Genomic DNA, 20367 nt, shown 5'->3' with positions numbered 1-20367 from the left:
AAAAAGACGCTTTGAAACTAAGCACATCACTGCTCATATATTTACCAGAAAACTAAACAAATGACTTCTGACCCACTCTAAATTCATTTTTGCATGTCCTGAAAATCCAATGTCTAAAATGTGGCAAGATGCAAGTATCAGGCTGCACGTGGTGGCTCACGCCTGTAATCCCAGCACTTTGGGAGGCCAAGGAGGGCGGATCACTAGGTCAGGAGTTCGAGACCAGCCTGGCCAACATGGTGAAACCCCGTCTCTACTAAAAATACAAAAATTAGCCAGGCGTGGTGGTGGGCGCCTGTAATCCCAGCTACTCAGGAGGCTGAGGCAGGAGAATCACTTGAATCCAGGAGGCGGAGGTTACAGTGAGACGAGATTGTGCCACAGTCACTGCACTCCAGCCTGGAAACTCCATCTCAAAAAAACAAACAAAAACGGACAAGTGTCACATGATTGCAGGGAAGGACACTGGAACTAGTAATGAAAAAGGAGTAATAATGGCTGGGTGCAGTGGCTCACGCCTGTAATCCCAACACTTCAGGAGGCCGAGGCAGGTGGATCATGGGGTCAAGAGATCAAGACCATCCTGGCCAACATGGTGAAACCCCATCTCTACTAAAAATACAAAAATTAGCTGGGCACAGTGGCTCACGCCTGTAATCCCAGCACTTTGGGAGGCCGAGACGGGCGGATCATGAGGTCAGGAAAATCCAAGTTAAAACTTTGTTACTTGAGGCCAAAACTCCTTGATATCCCCTTTATTTCTTCTCATGCATTCAGTGGGTGATCCAGAGTGCTACAAAATGTAATGATGTCAACAAGTAAAGTATGCAGAAATACTGAGAGAAGTATCCAGAGGAGGTGAAATTCCAAGTCACAGACTGGAGACTACTATGTAGATGTCTGAGTGAGAGATGGGATAAGAGTTCTCTGGAGTCATCCCGCTACAATCCGGTGGAGTTTGGCTTAGGGCAAGACCAAAATACTGCCCCCACAATAAACCCAATGAAGCAGAGTAGAAGCTGCCTATTCAATGTATTTGCTGAAGTAAACATGAAGCAAAAAAAAAAAAAAAAAAAAAAACATTTAAGATATTAAATATACATCCTTGATATAAGGCTCTCAAATTAGGAGACAGTGCAACCATTGAATGAGAAGGTTCCCCAGCCAAGCACAGTGGCTCACGCCTGTAATCCCAGCACTTTGGGAGACCAAGGCGGGCGGAACACGAGGTCAGGAGATTGAGACCATCCTGGCTAACACAGTGAAACCCTGTCTCTACTAAAAATACAAAAAATTAGCCTGGTTGGGCTGGGCGCAGTGACTCACGCCTGTAATCCCAGTACTCTGGGAGGCTGAAGATGTCGGATCACCTGAGGTCGGGAGTTCGAGACCAGCCTGGCCAACATGGTGAAACCCCGTCTCTACTAAAAATACAAAGATTAGCTGGGCATGGTGGCGGGCGCCTGTAGCCCCAGCTACTCAGGAGGGTAAGGCAGGAGAATTGCTTGAACCCGAGAGGCGGAGGTTGTGGTGAGCTGAGATCGCGTCATTGCACTCCAGTCTGAGCAACAAGAGTTAAACTCGGTCTCAAACAACAGCAACAAAAAATTGCCTGGTCTGGTGGCACGTGCCTGTAGTCCCAGCTACTCAGGAGGCTGAGGCAGGAGAATTGTTTGAACCCAGGAGGCGGAAGTTGCAGTGAGCCGAGATTGCACCACTGCACTCCAGCGTGGGCGAGAGCGAGACTCCGTCTCAAAAAAAAAAAAAAAAAAGAGGAAAAAAAAAGAAAAGAAAAGGAAAAGGTTCCCCAAATGCACTTTGGTAACTATTAGCAGAGGCAAGGGGGAAGAAGATAATCCCTCAAGACTAGAATTACGTCGGGCAGTCTCTTTTCCTAAAACCCGTCTTGATTCGCCTAAACAGACATCAATCAAGGCCCCATCTGTGTCTACTAGGAAGTGGTTTTGCGATTTCTCTCATCTTGAGAGAATCCAGGGCTGCGCCTGCTCTGCTGTCTAGGTCAAGGCTTCACCCACTTGTCTGGTGGACCATCCTCCAAGACCCTCGGGTTGAGATTTTGCCTTCATCTCTCCTGCCCCTCAATTAGATAACACCTGGCCAATTCCTCTGTCATTTCAGAAAGCGGGAACACCCTAAGCGTCTTTCCTCAACGATCTCTTCTCTCAAAAAGATAGGTTTCTCCATCCTCTGACCGAGCGAGTTACTCTGTTCTCCACCTAGACATCAAGAGACACCTAGACACCTTCCATCCCCTCAGGTTTGGACGCTGCTCTTTCGTACTTCAGGAGGCTCCAGGAGTCTTCCTACCACGCGCTCATCTGTGGGGAGACCTGGGCCTGCTCACTTCCCCTTGGAGCTCCTCTTCCTTCCCTGCCTTTGGAAAAGAACCTGCTTTTTTTTCCCCCTTGTTCTGAGTGGCCGAGGCCTCTGCCGCGCCCCTCGGGAGAAGCTGGACTCTGCTTTCCTCAGAAGAACCCACTCTGTACTGTTGCTCCCCGGCCAAGGCTCCCAGAGGGTCTCCTCCCAGGCGGGCATCCGGGCTTCCAGCACCTATCGTCCCCATCCCACCGGGCGGGACCCAGGCCTCCAACCAGCTCCTCATCCAAGGGCCCGGTGCTCCCCGGACCCCGCCTCTGGGGATACCCCAGGCTCCCCAGACCCCTCGACGGGGTCCTGGGGCCCTGGCCTCTCAGTCCGGAGTCACTCCGGCCCCTCCTGGCCCCTCAGCCTAGTACTTCCGGGCCCCTCGGTCCGGGGGCGCCGGGGCCCCCCAAGTGGTGGACTCGCCGGTTCCCGCCGCCCCGGCCTGGGGCCCGAGCCCCGGCAACGCGGCCGGCTGCGCTGGGGGCGGCCCGGCTGCTCGGGCGGACCCAGCGGCAGCGTCCCCCCACCCCCCCGCGGCGCCGCGACGTCCGCTCGCTCCCCGGCGGCGGCGGCGGCACGCACAGGGCGTGGGGAGGCGCCCGCGGAGGCAGCAGCCCCCCGCCCCCTGCGCGCGCCCGCCCGCCCTCGCCGGCCGCCGCGCGGCCCCCGCGCCCGCCCCCCCCCCCCCCCCCCCCACCCCCCCACCCCCGTCCGCGCCCGCGCGCCCACCCCTCCCCCTCCTCACCGTCTCCGTCGGGCGGGCGGGCGGCGAGCGGCCAGGGCGGGCGGGCGACGGAGCATGCGCAGAGGCCGCCACGGCAGCTACCGCCACCGCCGCCGCCAGGCCGGGCTTCAACACTTCCGGCCGCCGCCGCCGGCGAGCTGGCGCCTTAAAGGGGACGCGTCCCTATTGCCGGCCCCACCGAGGATTAACCTTAGCCAAGGGATTTGGGCCTTACCTAAGCAGGATTCTTCCGCCCTTGAAAATCGGTGTTGGAAAGGTCGCTAGAGACCCCAGTAACTCTCCTTCCCGCACCCATAGATGAGGAAAATAAACCCTAAATGAAAGAATCACTTCAACCACAATTGAGGGGCAAACTAGCTTTCTCGACTCCTCTGGAGGACTCTACGCCATTTACCTCCCCACATCCTGTTTTATGAAATTTACATCTTATCAGACCCTTCAAGTTACAATCCAGCTATCAATTTGCAATCAGAAGATCTGCATAGATCGGTAACTGGTCACGAGTCCTTGAGCAAACCCTAAGCATTGTCTGACCCATGCCTGTTTCCCAAGTTTTTCCTGCTTGTGAGTTTCTGCGTTGAAGTCTTGACTCCCCTGCTGGAAGTGTAAACGACTCTGGAGGAATTCCTTGACAGCTCTAAACCTCTGTTTCCGATAAGACATAATGTGAGTGCTAAAAAGTGATACCTGCATGAAAAGTGCTTCAGAGAGTTCCTGGGGTCAGTAATAGTAATTAACAAGTATTATGACCTTTCTTTTTTCTTTTTTTTTTTTTTGAGAAGGAGTCTCGTTCTTTGGCCAGGCTGGAGTGCAGTGGCGCGATCTCGGCTCACTGGAACTTCCGCCTCCTGGGTTCAAGTAATTCTCCGGCCTCAGCCTCCCGAATAGCTGGCGCTAGAGGCGCGCGACACCACGCCCGGCTTTTTTTTTTTTTTTTTTTTTTTTTTAGTAAAGAGGATTTCACCATGTTGGCCAGGTTGGTCTCGATATCTGACCTCGTGATCCACCCGCCTAGGCCTCCCAAAGTGCTGGGATTACAGGCGTGAGCCACCGCGCCCAGCCGTAGTAAGACCTTTCTATGGCCAGATGCAGTGGCTCACGCCTGTAACCCCAGCACTTTCGGAAGCCAAGGCAGGCGAATCACTTGAGACCAGAAGTTTGAGACCAGCCTGGGTAACATGGTGAAACCCCGTCTCTACTAAAAATACAGAAATTAGCTGGGCGTGGTGGCATGCGCCTCTAGTCCCAGCTACTCAGGAGGCTGAGCCAGGGGAATCACTTGAACCCGGGAGGTGGAGGTTGCAGTGAGCCGAGATCAGGCCATTGCACTCCAGCCTGGGCAACAGAGTGAGATTCTGTCTCAAAAAATAAACAGACAAAAAGACCTTTCTATGGTCTATGGCTTGGTGAAGATGTTTCTATCTCGTATAATCCTCACAGCAACCCTACTAAGTAGGTTTCTTTCTTATTTCTTTCTTTCTTTTTTTTTTTTTTTTTTTTGAGACAGGCCTTGCTTGATCTCCCAGGCTGAGTGCAGTGGTGAGATCTCGGCTCACTGCAGCCCCAGCCTCCTGTGCTCAAGCAATCTTCCTGCCTCAGCCCCCGGAGTAGCTGGGACCACAAGCAGGAACCACCATGCCTGGCTAATTTTTATATTTTTAGTAGACATGGGGTTTTACCATGTTGCCCACGCTGGTCTCTAACTCCTGGGCTCAAGCAATCCTCCTGCCTTGACCTCCGAAAGTGCTGGGATTACAGGTGTGAGCCACCATAATCGTTTGTTTATGTATTTATTTATTTATTTTTATTTTTGGAGACGGAGTCTCAGTCTGTCGCAAGGCTGGAGTGCAGTGGTGCGATCTCGGCTCACTGCAACCTCTGCCTCCCAGATTGAAGTGATTCTCCTGCCTCAGCCTCCCGAGTAGCTGGGACTACAGGCGCGTGCCACCATGCCTGGTTAATTTTTTGTATTTTTAGTAGAGACGGGGTTTCACCGTGTTGGCCAGGATGGTCTCGATCTCTTGACCTCATGATCCGCCTTCCTCGGCCTCCCAAAGTTCTGGCATTACAGGTGTGAGCCACCGCGCCTGGCCATTTATTTTTATTTAGTTATTTTGGGGGATAGAGTCTTCTCCTGGGCACAACTGATCCTCCAGCCTTGACCTCCTGAGTAGCTGGGACTATAGGCTTGCGCAACCACGCCCTACTTTTTGTGTTTTTCATAGAGCTGGGGTTTCACCATGTTACCAGGGCTGGTCTCAAATTCCTGAGCTCAAGTGATCCACCCACTTCGGCCTCCCAAAGTACTGGGATTATAGTCGTGGGCCACCATGCCTGGATAATAACTGATTTTTTTTTTTGAGATGGAGTTTCGCTCTGTTGCCAGGCTGGAGTGCAGTGGCCCCATAATCTCAGCTCACTGCAACCTCTACCTTCTAAGTTCAAGGGTTTCTCCTGCCTCAGCCTCCTAAGTAGGGAGGATTACAGGCATGCGCTGCCATGCCTGACTAATTTTTGTATTTTTAGTAGAGATGGGGTTTCACTATGTTGGCCAGGCTGGCCCCAAACTCATGACCTTAAGTGACCCACCTGCCTTGGTCTCCCAAAGTGCTGGGATTGCAGGCATGAGCCACTGTTCCTGGCCTATCTATAACTGATTTTTTTTTTTTTTTTTTTTTTTTTGAGACAGAGTCTTGCTCTGTCGCCCAGGCTGGGGTGCAGTGGCCGAATCTCAGCTCACTGCAAGCTCCGCCTCCCGGGTTTAGACCATTCTCCTGCCTCAGCCTCCCGAGTAGCTGGGACTACAGGCGCCCGCCACCTCGCCCGGCTAGTTTTTTGTATTTTTTAGTGGATACGGGGTTTCACCGTGTTAGCCAGGATGGTCTCGATCTCCTGACCTCGTGATCCGCCCGTCTCGGCCTCCCAAAGTGCTGGGATTACAGGCTTGAGCCACCGCGCCCGGCCTTTTTTTTTTTTTTTGAGACGGAGTCACTCTTGTCACTCAGGCTGGAGTACAATGGTGCCATCTTGGCTCACTGCAACCTCTGCCTCCCGAGTTCAAGCAATTCTCCTGCCTTAGCCCCCGAAGTAGCTGGGATTACAGGTCCCCGCCACCACATCTGGCTAATTTTTGTATTTTTAGCAGCGACGTCGTTTCACCGTGTTGGCCAGGCTGGTCTCAAACTCCTAACCTCAGGTGTTCCACCCGCCTCAGCTTCCCAAAGTGCTGGGATTACAGGCATGAGCCACCACTCCCGGCAACTGATTTTTTAAAAGACAAAAACTTCAAGCATCATCTGCTCTCCCCTCCAGCCTGGAACAGTGTCTCTGGCTGTCCACCGACTCTCCATACTCTACATGCCCACAGCTGAATTCGTTTCTTTCCCCGCCCCCCTTAGATGTCATCAGCAAACCTGCTTCTGTCCTGATGTCCCCCACCTCAGGGAATGTTGCCCTCATCTCTCAGTCACCTCCCAAAGACCCCTAGAATATCACCTCTTCTCTAACCCCTGCTGGTCTAAGATCATCATCATCTGCCTCTGTCACAGCCAGGGCCCCCTGCTTCCTGTCTTGCTGCCTTTGAATCTTCATTCTTAATTCTTCTAGTGGCCTCCTATCCCCTTTAAAAAAATTTGCTAGTGAACTCCCCGTCATGGTCAATAGGACCTGGCACTGGGATCCTCTCTTGACCTCTTGACTTCCTTTTTTTTTGAGAGAGAGTCTTACTCTGTCGCCCAGGCTGGAGTGCAGTGGCACAATCTCAGCTCACTGCAACTTCTGCCTCCAAAGTTAAAGTGATTCTCCCACCTCATTCTCCCAAGTAGCTGGGACTACAGGCACGTACCACCACACCTGGCTAATTTTTGTATTTTTAGTAGAGATGGGGTTTCACCACGTTGGCCAGACTGGTCTCAAACTCCACCTCAGCCTCCCAAAGTGCTGGGATTACAGATGTGAGCCACCATGCCTGACCTTGACTTGCCTTCTTTCTGTCTCTCTAGTCCAGCCACACTGGCCTTCCTAAAGTTCCTCCAACACATGGATTTCACAGCCTTTCCCCGTACTGTTTCGCCAGGCCGGGCACCCTCTTCCTCTGGATCTTCAGCTGCCTCCTTTGCATCTCCCAGGTCCCAGCTCCTCAGCCTGGTCTTCCCTGTCTCCTTGTCTCAAGTTGTGCCTTCTCCCCAGACACTCCTACCTCCTTTATAGTCCTTACCCATTCCTGACATATCTTGCCCCCGTCTGTATCCACAGTCCCCTCCCCTCCCCTCCATACATATATACCCCGCAATGGAACCTCTGTGAGAGCAGGGACAAAGTCGATTTTATTCATAGTAGGATTCCCCCAGCTCCTAGAACATTGCTTGGTGCCTAGACAGCACTCAAAAAAATATTTAAAAGCCTATTAAGGACTGCCTGTATTTTTGTATCTACTTCCCCACCCCCCACAGCTTACCCCACCCTTCTGCATCCACATTCTCAGAAGCCAGAAGCCACTAACAGATGGAGAGTGAATCAGAAAAGGAGGCAGAGAGAGAAAGGAAATTCTGCCAGTTGGTGCAAAAAAAAAAGACTAGGATGAATCTAGATGCAGTAGTCAGGTGTATCACCTCCTCCACCACCCCACCGCAGCCCTACCCTCACCCAGGGTCCACCACTGCAACCAAAGCAAAAGGCAAGGCCGGTTGCGGTGGCTCATGACTGTAATTCCAGCATTTTGGGAGGCCAAGGCGGGTGGATGGCTTGAGTCCAGGAGTTCAAGGCTGCAGTGAGCCGTGATCAGGCCACTGTACTCTGGCTTACGTGACTCTGTCTCAAAACAACAACAACAACAACAACAACAAACCTTCCACTGACACCAGCCACTCACCTTACAGAACTCGGAGCCCAGTCAGTGCTACCTCCCTTGTCGTAGGACCTTCATTACTTTGTTAAGGCTCTCTCTGGGCCTCAGTCTACCTATCTGTGATGGTGACCATTATGCAACTAAAATAAAGGCTGATGAGACAGAAATAATTTGATAAAGGCTTATTGGAAGGCAAATGTGAGAATTGACCCGGGAAGACACACCAACAGAGTTGGGCATGTTCCTGAGTCTGTCCTAAGAACAAAAGTTTTTACAGGAAAGGGTTTTTTTTTGTTGTTATTGGTTTTTTTTTTTTTTAAGACGGAGTCTCCATCTGTCACCCAGGCTGCAGTGCACTGGCACGATCTCGGCTCACTGCAACCTCTGCCTCCCAGGTTCAAGCAATTCTCCTGCCTCGGCTTCCGGAGTAGCTGCTGGTATTACAGGCGTGCGCCCCCACGCCCAGCTAATTTTTTTTTTTTTTTTTTTGTATTTTTAGTAGAGATGGGGTTTCACCATATTGGTCAGGCTGGTCTCGAACTCCTGACTGTGTGATCCGCCCGCCTCGGCCTCCCAAAGTCCTAGGATTACAGGCTTGAGCCACCGTGCCCGGCCTACAGGAAAGTTTAAAACAAGAGTGTGGGCCTCATACCAGAATTGTCCTCTTTTTTCTTTTTCCTTTTTTTTTTTTTTTTTTTTTTGAGGTGGAGTTTCACTCTTGCCCAGGCGGGAGTGCAATGGCGTGATATTGGCTCACCAAAACCTCTGCCTCCCGGATTCACGTGATTCTCCTGCCTTAGCCTCCTGAGTAGCTGGGATTACAGGCATGCACCACCATGCCCGGCTAATTTTGTTTGTTTAGTAGAGACAGGGTTTCTCCATGTTGGTCAGGCAGGTCTCAAACTCCCGAACTCAGGTGATCCGCCTGCCTTGGCCTCCCAAAGTGCTGGGATTACAGGCGTGCGCCACCATGGCCAGCATTTTTTTTTTTTTTTTTTTGAGACAGAGTCTGTTTCTGTTGCCCAGGCTGGAGTGCAATGGCGCGATCTCGGTTCACTGCAACCTCCGCCTCCCAGGTTCAAGCGATTCTCCTGCCTCAGCCTCCCAAGTAGCTGGGACTACAGGTGTGTGCCACCATGCCCTAATTTTTTGTATTTTTAGTATAGACAGAGTTTCATCATGTTAGCCAAGATGGTTTTGATCTCCTGACCTCGTGATCCACCCACCTTGGCCTCCCAAAGTGCTGGGATTACAGGTGTGAGCCACCACGCCTGGCTTTTTTTCTTTTTTTTTTAGAGACAGGGTCTCACTTCACTGCTCAGGGTAGAGTACAATGGTGCAATCATAATTCACTGTAGCCTGGAACTCCTGGGCTCAAGGGATCCTCCAACCTCAGCCTCCAGAGTAGCTAGGACTACAGGTGCACATCAGTTAATCTTAAAAAAAAAAATCAGCACCCTATTTAGTGTCCCAAAGGTTACATATTGATCAGTACAACAATTTGAGGAATTTACAATAAGATTTTGTGCTGGTATGTTCCTATTGTTCTGTACAAAAAAAAAAAAAAAAACAGATTTTTTTTTTTTTTTTTTGAGACAGTCTCGCTCTGTTGCCCAGGCTGGAGTGCAGTGGCCGGATCTCAGCTCACTGCAAGCTCCGCCTCCCGGGTTTACGCCATTCTCCTGCCTTAGCCTCCCGAGTAGCTGGGACTACAGGCGCCCGCCACCTCGCCTGGCTAGTTTTTTTTGTACTTTTTTAGTAGAGACGGGGTTTCACCATGTTAGTCAGGATGGTCTTGATCTCTTTTTTTTTTTTTTTTTTTTTTTTTTGAGACGGAGTCTGGCTATGTCGCCCGGGCTAGAGTGCAGTGGCCGGATCTCAGCTCACTGCAAGCTCCGCCCCCCGGGTTTACGCCATTCTCCTGCCTCAGCCTCCCGAGTAGCTGGGACTACAGGCGCCGCCACCACGCCCGGCTAGTTTTTTGTATTTTTTTTAGTAGAGACGGGGTTTCACCGTGTTCGCCAGGATGGTCTCGATCTCCTGACCTCGTGATCCGCCCGTCTCGGCCTCCCAAAGTGCTGGGATTACAGGCTTGAGCCACCGCGCCCGGCCAGTGTTGATCTCTTGACCTCGTGATCCGCCCGTCTCAGCCTCCCAAAGTGCTGGGATTACAGGCTTGAGCCACTGCGCCCGGCCAATTTTTTTTTTTTTTTGAGACAAAGTCTCACTCTTGCCCAAGCTAGAGTGCAGTGGCGCGATCTCTGCTCGTTGCAACCTCCACCTCCCGGGTTCAAGCAATTCTCCTGCCTCAGCCTCCCGAGTAGCTGGGACTACAGGCACACACCACCATGCCCAGCTAGTAAAGATGGGGTTTCACTGTGTTGGCCAGGCTGATCTTGAACTCAAGCGATCTGCCCACCTCAGCCTCCCAAAGTGCTGGGATTATAGGCGTGAGCCACTACACCCGGCCTGAGAAAGATTATTTTTGTTTTTTCTGAGACAGAGTCTCACTCTGTCACCCAGGCTGGAGTGCAGTGGCACCATCTTGGCCCACTGCAACCTCCATCTCCTGGGTTCAATCCATTCTCCTGCCTCAGCCTCTTGAATAACTGGGACTACAGGCCCTCACCACCACACCTGCCTAATTTTTGTATTTTTAGTAGAGACGGGGTTTCACCATGTTGTCCAAGCTGGTCTCGAACTCCTAACCTCAGGTGATCCACCTGCCTCAGCCTCCCAAAGTCCTGGGATTACAGGTATAAGCCACCAAGCCCAGCCAACAACAGATTCTTTACTGGGACACAGAATGTCACCATCGTGTCATAAGACTTCTCCAAGGTGGATTAATTTGGAATCCTGCTTACTTTCTTTTTTTTTTATTTTTTTTTTTTTTTGAGACGGAGTCTCACTCTGTCGCCCAGGCGGGAGTGCAGTGGCCGGATGTCAGCTCACTGCAAGCTCCGCCTCCCGGGTTTACGCCATTCTCCTGCCTCAGCCTCCCGAGTAACTGGGACTACAGGCGCCCGCCACCTCGCCCAACTAGCTTTTTGTATTTTTTAGTAGAGACGGGGTTTCACCATGTTAGCCAGGATGGTCTCGATCTCCTGACCTCGTGATCCACCCATCTCGGCCTCAAGAATCCTGCTTACTTTCAAAATTGAGCTGAGGGTTATCAAATAATAATTACATTTATGAGCACTTCTGCTCTACCAGGCATGGTGTGGACACTGGCATGCACACTGTTGGCTTATTAGCATGTAAGCTCCCTGAACCAGTGACCACCTCCCAGCTCAGTGCCAGGGATATCACAGGCACATTCAAAATCTTACTCTTCAATATCTTTCCTTTTAAACTATTTCATTTTAAATTAACTTTTAATTTTTTATTGTGATAAAATAGACATTACATAAAGTTTACCATTTTAAGATTTTTTTTGAGACAGAGTCTCGCTCTGTCACCCAGGCTAGAGTGCAGTGGTGCAATCTTGGCTCACTGCAACCTCCGCCTCCTGGGTTCCAGCAATTCTCCCATTTCAGCCTCCAGAGTAGCTACTCCAGAGTAGTAGGACTACTGGCGTGTGCCACCACACCCAGCAAATTTTTGTATTTTTAGTAAAGGCGGGGTTTCGCCATGTTGTCCAGGCTGGTCTCAAACTTGTGACCTCAAGTGATCCGCCCAGCTCGGCTTCCCAGAGTGCTGGGATTCCAGGTGTGAGCCACCGTGCCTAGCCAGAATTTGACTATGCTAAGTGCCTCATATAAGTAGTATTGTACAATATTTGTCCTTTTGGGTCTGGTTTATTTCACTTGGCATAATGTGTTCAAAGTTCATTCATGCTATGGCATGTTTCAGTACTTCATTCCTTTTTATGACCAAATAATAATTCCACTGTATAGACATCCATTCATTTGGTTTATCCATTTGTCCTTTGATGGACATATGAATTGTTTCTACTTTTTGGCTATTGCGAGTAATGCTGCTATGACACTATGAATGTGGGTGTACAAATATCTATTCAAGTTCCTGGTTTCAATTCTTTTGGGTCTATACCCCGAAGAGGAATTGCTGGATCACATGTTTATTCTGTGTTTGTTTGTTTGTTTGTTTATTTTTGAGACTGAGTTTTCCTCTTGTTTCCCAGGTTAGAGTGCAGTGGCGCAATCTCGGCTCACCTACAATCTCCGCCTCCTAGCGGAATCAAATGATTCTTCTGCCTCAGCCTCCTGAGTAGCTGAGTTACAGGCATGCACCACCACGCCCAGCTAATTTTTTGTATTTTTAGTAGATTCAGGGTATCCTCATGTTGGCCAGGCTCGTCTCAAACTCCTGACCTCAGGTGATCCACCCACCTTGGCGTCCCAAAGTGCAGGGATTACAGGCGTGAGCCACCATGCCTGGCTTTTTTTGTTTTTTTTGAGAGGATCTTCATTCTTTTGCCCAGGCTGGAGTGCAGTGATGTGACCTCCACTCACTGCAGCCTTTGCCTCCCAGGTTCAAGAGATTCTTGTGCCTCAGCCTCCCTAGTAGCTGCAATTACAGGCGCACATCATCAGGCCCGCCTTTTTGTATTTTTAGTAGCATTCCAATCTCCCTTGGTTTAATGTAGAGGAAGGGATCCAAAGGCTTAGGGAAGTTGGAACACTAGAGTGGATTAGTTACTTTAGACCTGCTCATCCCTAATGGAAGGGTCCAGAAGACAGATCCTTCACCATAGGGTATAACCTTGTGAAACAGATTTGTGAAGGGCGCACCCGTGTCCTTGAAGAGCTCTGTGATTGCTCCTCTCTGTATGTCAGATCGTATGGTGGGAACCACACTCACTCAATTGGAAAACTTAAATGCAGTGGGAATAATTAAATCCTGAGGTGGCAGGAGCCAAGTGGCAACACTCAACCATCAAAGGCAAAGCAGACGTAGTTACTGTAATGGACAGCAGAGGCAAAGCAGCAATCGGAATAGTCTGACTCATTGGTAGAAAGCTTACTGAACTCTTTTCTTTTTTTTCTTTTGAGACAGAGTCTTGCTCTGTTGCCCAGGTTGGAGTGCAGTGGCGTGATCTCAGGTCACTGCAACCTCCCCCTTCCGGGTTCAAGTGATTCTCCCGCCTCAGCCTTCCAAGTAGCTGGGATTACAGGCATGTGCCACCATGTCCAGTTAATATTTTTTTCTTTTGTTTTGATAGGGAGTCTTGCTCTGTTGCTCAGGCTGGAGTGCAGTGGTGCAGTCTCGGCTCACTGAAACCTCTGCCTCCCAGGTTCAAGCAATTTTCCTGCCTCAGCCTCCCGAGTAGCTGGGACTACAGGCCCATGCCATCATGTCCAGCTAGTTTTTGTATTTTTAGTAGAGACGGGGTTTTACCATGTTGTCCAGCCTGGTCTCGAATTCCTGGCCTCAAGTGATTCACCTGCCTCAGCCCCCCAAAGTGCTGTGGTTACAGGCATGAGCCACTGCGCCCAGCCCAATTTTTTTTTTTTTTTTTTAGATGGAGTTTCACTCTTGTCACCCAGGCTGGAGTACAATGGCACAATCTTGGCTCACTGCAAGCTACACCGCCCAGGTTCAAGCAATTCTTCTGCCTTGGCCTCCCAAATAGCTGGGATTATAGGCACCCGCCACCATGCCCAGCTAATTTTTTGTATTTTTAGTAGAGACGGGGTTTCGCCATGTTGGCCAGGTTGGTCTCAAACTCCTGACCTCAGATGATCCACCTGCCTCGACCTCCCAAGGTGCTGGGATTACAGGCATGAGCCACTGTCCCTGGCCCAATTTTTTTTATTTTTAGTAGAGACAGTGTTTTGCCATGTTGCCAGGCTGGTTTCAAACTCCTGACCTCATGTGATCTGCTGCCTTGGCCTCCCAAAGTGCTGAGGTTACAGGTGTGAGCCACCATGCCCAGCACTTACTGCATTCTTACTTAATTTGTATAAATAGAAAACTTCGGCCGGGCGCGGTGGCTCAAGCCTGTAATCCCAGCACTTTGGGAGGCCGAGACGGGCGGATCACGACATCAGGAGTTCGAGACCATCCTGGCTAACACGGTGAAACCCCGTCTCTACTAAAAAATACAAAAAAAAAAAAAAAAAAAAACTAGCCGGGCGAGGTGGTGGGCGCCTGTAGTCCCAGCTACTCGGAAGGCTGAGGCAGGAGAATGGCGTAAAAACCCGGGAGGCGGAGCTTGCAATGAGCTGAGATCCGGCCACTGCACTCCAGCCTGGGCGACACAGCAAGACTCCGTCTCAAAAAAAATAAATAAAAATAAATAAATAAATAAATAAATAGAAAACTTCCAGGTTGAGTGGACAAAAGACTAATTTGAATTGTAAAACAGAAAATCAGCCAGGTATGGTGGCTATCGGCTATAACCTCAGCACTTTGGGAGGCCAAGGCAAGCGGATAACCTGAAGTTGGGAGTTCGAAATCAGCCTGACCAACATGTAGAAACTCCATCGCTCGGCCGGGCACGGTGGCTCAAGCCTGTAATCCCAGCACTTTGGGAGGCCGAGACGGGCGGATCACGAGGTCAGGAGATCGAGACCATCCTGGCTAACACAGTGAAACCCCGTCTCTACTAAAAATACAAAAACTTAGCCGGGCGAGGTGGCAGGCGCCTGTAGTCCCAGCTACTCGGGAGGCTGAGGCAGGAGAATGGCGTGAACCCGGGAGGCGGAGCTTGCAGTGAGCTGAGGTCCGGCCACTGCACTCCAGCCTGGGTGACAGAGCCAGACTCCGTCTCAAAAAAAAAAAAAAAAGAAACTCCATCCCTCCTAAAAATACAAAATTAGCCAGGCGTGGTGGCACATGCCTGTAATCCCAGCTACTTGGGAGGCTGAGGCAGGAGAATCGCTTGAACCTGGGAGGCAGAAGTTTTGGTGAGCCTGAGATTGTGCCTTTGCCCTCCAGCCTGGGCAACAAGAGCGAAATTCTGTCTCAAAAAGAAATAGAGAGTCATGGTCTCTCAAGCAATTTCCAGACTTGAGCTGGTTTACAGACCCAGAACTACTTGAATGAAGGGGAGGCCAGGTCCCATTGAAGAAGGACCCCACTACACTACGGACAATTTATACTGTTACTCTTTCTCCCATCTTTCCCCAAGGATACCTCTGGGCTAGGGTAACTGTGCATTAGGGAAAGGGGAATAATTACACCTTCGGGGGAGTACTGGACACTGGCTCTTAGCTGACATTGATTCTAGGGGACCCAAAACATCATTATGGTCCTCCAGTTAGAGTAGGGACTTATGGAGATCAGGTAATTACTGGAGTTTTAGCTCAGGTCTGACTTACAGTGGGTCCAATGGGTCCCTGTACTCATCCTGTGGTCATTTCTCCAGTGCCAGAATGCATAATTGGCATAGACATACTTAGTAGCTGGCAGAATCCCCACAGTGTCTCCCTGAGCAGTAGGGTGAGGGCTATTGTGGTGGGAAAGGCCAAATGGAAGCCATTAGAGCTGCCTCTGCCTGGAAAAATAGTAAATAAAAAAGCAATATTGGGCCAGGCACAGTGGTTCACACCCTTAATCCCAGCACTTTGGGAGGCTGAGGCGGGCAGATCATCTGCGGTCAGGAGTTCAAGACCAGCCTGGTCAACGTGATGAAACTTCATCTCTACTAAAAATACAAAAAATTATCCAAGTGTGGTGGCAGGTGCCTGTAATCCCAGCTACTCAGGAGGCTGAGGCAGGAGAACCACTTGATTCCGGGAGGTGGAGGTTGCAGTGAGGCAAGACTGCATCACTGCACTCCAGCCTGGGCAGCAAGAGCAAAACTGCGTCTCAAAACAAAACAAAACAATATTGCATCCCTGGAGGGATTGCAGAGATTAGTGACACCATAAAGGACTTGAAAGACAAAGAGGTGGTGGTTCCCACCACATCCTCGTTCAACTCTCCTATTTGGCCTGTGCAGAAGACAGGTGGATCTTGGAGAATGACAGTGGATTTTCATAAGCTTAACCAAGTAGTGACTCCAATTGCAGCTGCTGTACCAGATGTAGCGTTATTGCTTGAGCAAATTAACACATCTCCTGGTACCTATTATGCAGGTACTGATTTGGCAAATGCCTTTTTCTCCATTCCTGTCCATAAGGCCCACCAGAGGCAATTTGCCTTCAGCTGGCAAGGCTGGCAATATACTTTCACTATCCTACCTCAGGGGTATATCAACTCTCCAGCTTTGTGTCATAATCTTGTTCACAGAGATCTTGATCACTTTTCCCTGCCATCAGGTATCACACTGGTCCATTACATTAATGACATTATGCTGATTAGACCCAGTGAGAGAGATGTAACAAACATACTGGACTTGTTGGTGAGACATTTGCATGCCAGGGAATGGGAAGTAATTCTGACTAAAATTCAGGGAACCTCTACCTCAGTGAAATTTCTAGGGGTTCAGTGGTGTGGGGCCTTGCCTGTCGAGATATTCCTTCTAAGGTGAAGGATAAATTGCTGCACTTGGCCCCTCTTATAACCAAGAAACAGGCACAGTGCCTACTGGGCCTATTTGGATTTTGGGGGCAACGCATTCCTCATTTGGGTGTGTTGCTCTGGTATCAAGTGACCCAAAAGGCTGCCAGTTTTGAGTGGGGTCCAAAACAGGACAAGGCTCTTCAACAGGTCCAGGCTGCTTTGCAAGCTGCTCTGCCATTTAGGCCATATGACCCAGCAGATCCAATGGTGCTTGAGGTGTCAGTGGCAGATAGGGTTGCTGTTTGGTGCCTTTGGCAGGCCCCCATAGGTGAATCACAGCAGAGGCTTCTAGGATTTTGGTGCAAGGCCCTGCCATCTTCTGCAGCTAACTACTCTTCTTTTGAGAGACAGCTCTTGGCCTGTTACTGGGCTTTGGTAGAAACTGAACGTTTGACTATGGGTCATCAAGTCACCATGCGACCTGAACTGCCTCATGAACTGGGTGCTTTCTGACCCATCATAAAGTTGGGTGTGCACAGCAGCATTCCATCATCAAATGGAAGTGGTATATATGTGATCGGGCTGGAGCAGGTCCTGAAGGCACAAGTAAGTTGCATGAGGAAGCAACTCAAATGCCCATGGCCTCCACTCCTGCCACCCTGTCTTCTCTCCCCCAGCCTGCACCAATGGCCTCATGGGGAGTTCCCCCTGATGAGTTGACAGAGGAAGAGAAGACTAGGGCCTGGTTTACAGCTAGCTCTGCATGACATGCAGACACCACCTGAAAGTGGACAGCTGCAGCGCTACAGCCCCTTTTTAAGATATCCCTGAAGGACAGCTGTGAAGGGAAATCTTCCCAGTGGGCAGAACTTCGAGGAGTGAACCTGGTTGTGCTCTTTGCTTAGAGGGAGAAATGACCAGATGTGCAATTATATACTGATTCATGGGCTGTAGCCAATGTTTTAGCTGGATGGTCAGGGGCTTGGAAGAAGCATGATTGAAAAATTGGTGACAAAGGCATTTGGGAAAGAGCTATGTGAATACACCTCTTTGAGTGGTTGAAAACTGTGCAGATAGTTGTATCCCATGTGAATGCTTACCAAAGGGTGATCTCAGCAAAGGATTTATTTTATTTTATTTTTTTCTTTTGAGATGGAGTCTTGCTCTGTTGCCAGGCTGGAGTGCAGTGGCGCAATCTCAGCTCACTGCAACCTCCGCCTCCCAGGTTTAAGTGATTCTTTTGCCTCAGCCTCCCGAGTAGCTGCGACTACAGGTGTGCGCCACCACCCAACTAATTTTTTTATATTTTCAGTAGCGACAGGATTTCACCGTGTTAACCAGAATGGTCTCAATCTCCTGACCTTGTGATCTGACCACCTCGGCCTCCCAAAATGCTGGAATTACAGGCTTAAGCAACCGCGCCCAGCCAGCAGAGGAGAATTTTAATAATCAACTGGATAGGATAACTTGTTCTGTGGACACCACTCAGCCTCTTTCCCCAGCCACCCCTGTCATCGCCCAATGGGCCCATGAACAAAGTGGCCATGGTGGCAGAGATGGAGGTTACTAATGGGCTCAGCAACATGGACTTCCACTCACCAAGGCTGACCTGGCTACGGCCGCAACTGAGTGCCCTATTTTCCAGCAGCAAAGACCAACACTGAGTCCTTCATATGGCACCATGCCTCGAGGTGATCAGCCAGCCACTTGGTGGCAGTTTGACTATGTTGGACCTCTTCCATCATGGAAAGGGCAGAGGTTTGTCCTCCCTGGAATAGACACTTACTCTAGATATGGGTTTGCCTGTCTTGCATGCAATGCTTCTGCCAAGACTATCATCCGTGGACTTACAGAATGCCTTATCCACCATCATGGTATTCCACACAGCATTGCCTCTGACCAAGGCACTCACTTGTAAGCTAAACAAGTGCGACAGTGGGCTCTTGCTCATGGGATTCACTTGTCTTACCATGTTCCCCATCATCCTGAAGCAGCTGGACTGACAGAACAGCGGAATGGCCTTTTGAAGTCACAATTACAATGCCAACTAGGTGACAATACTTTGCAGGACTGGGGCAGAGTTCTCCAGAAGGCTGTGTATGCTCTGAATCAGCACACGGTATGCTGATTCGTACTGTTTCTCCCATAGGCAGGATTCAAGCGTCCAGGAATCAAGAGGTGGAAGTGGAAGTGGCACCACTCGCCATTACTTCTAGTGACCCACTAGCAAAATTCTTGCTTCCTGTTCCCACAGCATTATGTTCTGCTGACCTAGAAGTCTTAGTTTTAGAGGGAGGAACGTTGCCACCAGGAGGCACAATGATTCCATTAAACTGGAAGTTAAGATTGCCTCCTAGGCCAGGCACAATGGCTCATGCCTATAATCTCAGCACTTTGGGAGGCTGAGACAGGCAGATTACCTGAGGTCAGGAGTTCAAGACCAGCTTGGCCAGCATGGTGAAACCCCGTCTCCACTAAAAATACAAAAAAATTGGCCGAGCACGGTGGCTCACGCCTGTAATCTCAGCACTTTCAGAGGCTGAGGCAGGTGGATCATCTGAGGTCAGGAGTTTGAGACCAGCCTGGCCAACATGGTGAAACTCAGTGTCTACTAAAAATACAAAAACTTTAGCCAGATGTGGTGGTGGGCGCCTGTAATCCCAGCTACTTGGGAGGCTGAGGCAGGAGAATCACTTCAACCTGGGAGGTGGAAGTTGCAGTGAGCTGAGATCGTCCCATTACACTCCAGTCTGGGCGACAACAGCAAAACTCCATCTCAAAAAAAAAAAAAAAAAAAAAAAAAAAAAGCCAGGCGCGGTGGCTCAAGCCTGTAATCCTAGCACTTTGGGAGGCCGAGATGGGCGGATCACGAGGTCAGGAGATTGAGACCATCTTGGCTAACACGGTGAAACCCCGTCTCTACTAAAAAATACAAAAAACTAGCCAGGCGAGGTGGCGGGCGCCTATAGTCCCAGCTACTCGGGAGGCTGAGGCAGGAGAATGGCGTAAACCCGGGAGGCGGAGCTTGCAGTGAGCTGAGATCTGGCCACTGCACTCCAACCTGGGTGACAGAGTGAGACTCTGTCTCAAAAAAAAAAAAAGGCCAGATGCGGTGGCTCACACCTATAATCCCAGCACTCTGGGAGGCCAAGGCGGACAGATAACAAGGTCAGGAGATCAAGACCATCCTGGCTAACACAGTGAAACCCCATCTCTACTAAACATACACAGGCGTGGTAATGGGTGCCTGTAGTCCCAGATACTTGGGAGGCTGAGGCAGAAGAATTGCTTGAACCCAGGAGGCGGAGGTTGCAGTGAGCCGAGATTGCACCACTGCACTCCAGCCTGGGCGATAGAGCAAGACTCTGTCTCAAAAAACAAACAAACATATGATGTAAGATTTATTACCTTCATATCAGACCGGCCCTGGTGGCTCACGCCTGTAATCCCAGCACTTTGGGAGGCCAAGGCAGGCTGATCACTGCAGGTTAGGAGTTCAAGGATGGCCTGACCAACACGGTAAAACCCTGTCTCTACTCAAAATACAAAAATTAGCCAGGTGCAGTGGCACAGGCCTGTAATATCAACTACTCGGGAGGCTGAGTTGGGAGCCTCGCTTGAACCCAGGAGGCAAAGGTTGCTGTGAGCTGGGCTCACACCACTGCACTCCTGCATTGCAGCCTGGGCGACAGAGCAAGACTCCATCTCAAAAAAATATGTATCAATTTGATTGGATTGAAGGATGCAAAATATTGTTCCTGGGTGTGTCTGTGAGGGTGTTCGCAAAGGAGATTAACATTTCAGTCAGTGGACTTGGAGGGGCAGGACCACCCTCAATTTGGGTGGGCACCATCTAATCAGCTGCCAGTGTGGCTAGAATAAAGCAGACAGAAGGTGGGAGCTGACTTGCTAAGCCTTCCAGACTTCGTCTTTCTCCCTTGTGGGATGCTTCTTGCCCTCAAATATCAGACTCCAAGTTCTT

The 20367-nt window shown here is 50.2% G+C and overlaps 2 protein-coding genes across 3 annotated transcripts in view; one reads left to right on the top strand and one right to left on the bottom strand.

The window, feature by feature from the left end:
- GMEB1 (glucocorticoid modulatory element binding protein 1) overlaps nt 1–3248 on the bottom strand; it is a 47782-nt gene extending 44534 nt beyond the window's left edge. The window contains exon 1 of one of the 2 annotated variants that reach the window (XM_050795090.1): nt 3131–3248. The gene's annotated coding sequence lies outside the window, so the exon portion shown is untranslated. The remainder of the gene's footprint in view (nt 1–3130) is intronic. The other variant, XM_050795083.1, reaches the window with a different exon arrangement.
- The window catches only part of LOC126958026 (dnaJ homolog subfamily C member 8), a 614804-nt gene that overhangs the window by 104587 nt on the left and 489850 nt on the right, over nt 1–20367 (top strand). The window lies entirely within an intron of this gene.

The sequence above is a fragment of the Macaca thibetana genome, chromosome 1 (assembly GCF_024542745.1).
Source record: "Macaca thibetana thibetana isolate TM-01 chromosome 1, ASM2454274v1, whole genome shotgun sequence".
Classification (NCBI taxonomy): Eukaryota; Metazoa; Chordata; class Mammalia; order Primates; family Cercopithecidae; genus Macaca; species Macaca thibetana.
This window is presented reverse-complemented; position numbering and strand designations above follow the sequence as displayed.